At 29.3% G+C, this 2,562-nt stretch overlaps 1 protein-coding gene across 7 annotated transcripts in view; it reads left to right on the top strand.

Annotated features, from left to right (window-relative positions):
- The first annotated feature begins 1,764 nt into the window (after positions 1-1,764).
- The window catches only part of Tm1 (tropomyosin 1), a 195,718-nt gene continuing 194,920 nt past the window's right edge, over positions 1,765-2,562 (top strand). For 4 of the 7 annotated variants that reach the window (XM_067049618.1, XM_067049616.1, XM_067049615.1 and 1 more), the window contains exon 1: positions 1,765-1,916. The gene's annotated coding sequence lies outside the window, so the exon portion shown is untranslated. The remainder of the gene's footprint in view (positions 1,917-2,562) is intronic. The other 3 variants (XM_067049619.1, XM_067049613.1, XM_067049614.1) reach the window with 1 other exon arrangement.

Below are 2,562 nucleotides of genomic sequence, written 5' to 3'. Positions count from 1 at the left end.
TCTGGTAAAACATTTTTGTCAAAGAGTTACTAAAATTCCTAACAACGTTTCGGGCTCTTCTGCCTATTATCAAGTTATTAATATTAATTAGTGGACATATGTCATCATAGTTGGAACATTTTTTTAATATATTCTAAACTGAATATAAGTCCTACCTTTTTTTTTTCATTAATGCTGTTTCGCAATTCTTTTGTCTTTAAAATACCACTTTTTTCATATGCCCTAAGAATATAATATAAATATAGAATAAGAATGGATAATAAGAAAAAAATACTATTTTAACTATTGTAACAGCACTTATAAAAAAAGGATTAAAAAAATCCTATGTATCATACCATCGCCGGTGTCTCACAGGGTTCCAGCCCAAGTGCCATATTATTCAATCTCTTCATAATTTTAAAATGATGATATAGCCCTTTTTTGCGGATGATACAGCAACTTACACTTCTTCATACCGTATTGACACAAGTGTTTATGGGCTAAAATGTGCTTTTAGAAAAACATCTAAATACTTTAAAAGAAGGTGATTAGTTATAAATATTGATAAAACAGAAGCCATCATTTTCACAAAAGGACTTATTAATAATACTCCTGTCCGAATAGTTAAATACTTAGGAGTTACTCAAGACAGCAAACTATTATATAAAATCATTTAAAATAAATTCGACGAAATTGGAAAACGCTAGGGAAATTTTATATCAAATTTATCCATTCCTACTAATACCTCAGAATCTTTAATATAAGGTAATCCATCCATATTACACTAGAATATCTAAAATTCACACTGAATTAAATATGGACACCGTACAGGATTACATATATAAACTTACATATAATTTCTTCCTGTCTTGCCCCAACTCATTAAACTCTGATAGAAATAGGAAATCATACTAAAACTACAAACAGTAGATATAAACACAAAATAACTAAACATATATTAAAGTAAACATAAATCAGTAATATGTATTTCATGTTATCCAATGTTATGTATTTTACTTAAATTCAATAATGTTTTAGTTTTTTTTTCTTTCTCCTTTGGTTTTGTATTACCAAAATGTAAAATGTAATTAGTATCAAGAAAATTGTATTGTATAAGGAACTATCCCAAAGCAATATAGTAAACATTGTACATTAAGCAATAAAAATATATGTAAAAAAAAAAAAGGATAAAAACATAGGACTTGTATTCAGTTTGGAATATATAAAAAAATTGTTATAATTATGAGGACAAATGTGCACAAATTAATAGTAACAACTTGATAATAGATAGAAGAACATAATGAAGAAAGAAATAATAAAAGGGAGTAATGAAGAAGTTATGAATTACCGAAAAAAAAAAGTTTAACAAAAAAAATTTTTTGGAAACAGCTGATTATTTACATATATTTAAAGATAAATATAATGTTGCGTTTGATTAGGATTTTTTTTTTAATGATTTCCTAACATTTGGAACAAATAAATAAAAAAATCAAATCGAAAAAGTAGAGAAAGTTTTAATATGTCATAGTATCATAGGAAAATAAATATATTTTATTATACTTCAGTTGGGAAATCCGTAAAAAATGTTGAGGGATTTAAAATTTAGCCCCCATCCAACAAATTATTGTTGCAACGCCTCTGATAAACTCTAACAGATTCTCTGGTACGCGACTCTTCTCATAATCTTTCATCCTTGAGGACATCTACCATAACAATATCCTCCTCCTCGTGATGTTGGTATACAGCCTGGATTTGGTTAAGAATATTGGATATGATTGCCTCCAAACCGGCCCGAGGTGTATTTCTGTCCCCGACCCGTTGGAGGGGAGTCGCCCCCACCAAACTACCAAGAAGGAGAAGTAAGCGGACACCAGTCTCATCGCCAGCTCCTCTCGAATCTGTGCGACCGGCGTCAACCCAGCTTCATTTACCACCTGGTGAGTACCTTCTTCTTCTTCTTCTGGTTTGAGGGAAGTTTTTTGGATATCTTTGGCAGAAGGTGTAAGTGGAGGAATCGCGGTATGGTGTAAACGTTGTGAGGAAATTAATCTAAAGTCTCTGTGTTGTGATAACATTGAGTTCTCTCATACAGATCATTAAAAAAAATATTTTTTTTTTCTATAATAAAATAAATCAAGAAATCTCAAAAGTGCCGGTAACGCGAATATGTTTCCGCGCAAAAATAAAAAGAAAAGAAAAAGCCGATACCGGTTTAGTGGTACATCCTTCAAAATGTCAGTTCTAAATATTTTTCATCAGAGTTTTATTTCTAAATACACCACAAAAGATGTAACTATACTTAATATTTTTCGGAATTAATTGAACCCGCACACACAAGAAGGAACCAACTAACATTTTTGTGAAATTGTGTTTTTGATGTATTAAAGAATTTTTAATTTTCCACAATAAGCAAAAGGATGGCATTTCTTTATATCACTTTTAGATATAAGATAGGGCCTTATGTTTTTGTCACGAAATATAAAAAAAAAAACTATATAGTTTTTAAAACACAACTAAATAAAAATGTTTTTTTTTTTTTTGAGGATTCAATTATTTTTGGCAATTTTTATTAATTAATTATAT

The sequence above is a fragment of the Halyomorpha halys genome, unplaced genomic scaffold, assembly GCF_000696795.3.
Source record: "Halyomorpha halys isolate HHAL.00 unplaced genomic scaffold, Hhal_1.1 Scaffold2.1, whole genome shotgun sequence".
In the NCBI taxonomy this organism is placed as follows: domain Eukaryota; kingdom Metazoa; phylum Arthropoda; class Insecta; order Hemiptera; family Pentatomidae; genus Halyomorpha; species Halyomorpha halys.
Note: the sequence above shows the minus strand (reverse complement) of the source record. Positions and strands in the feature narration are given on the sequence as shown.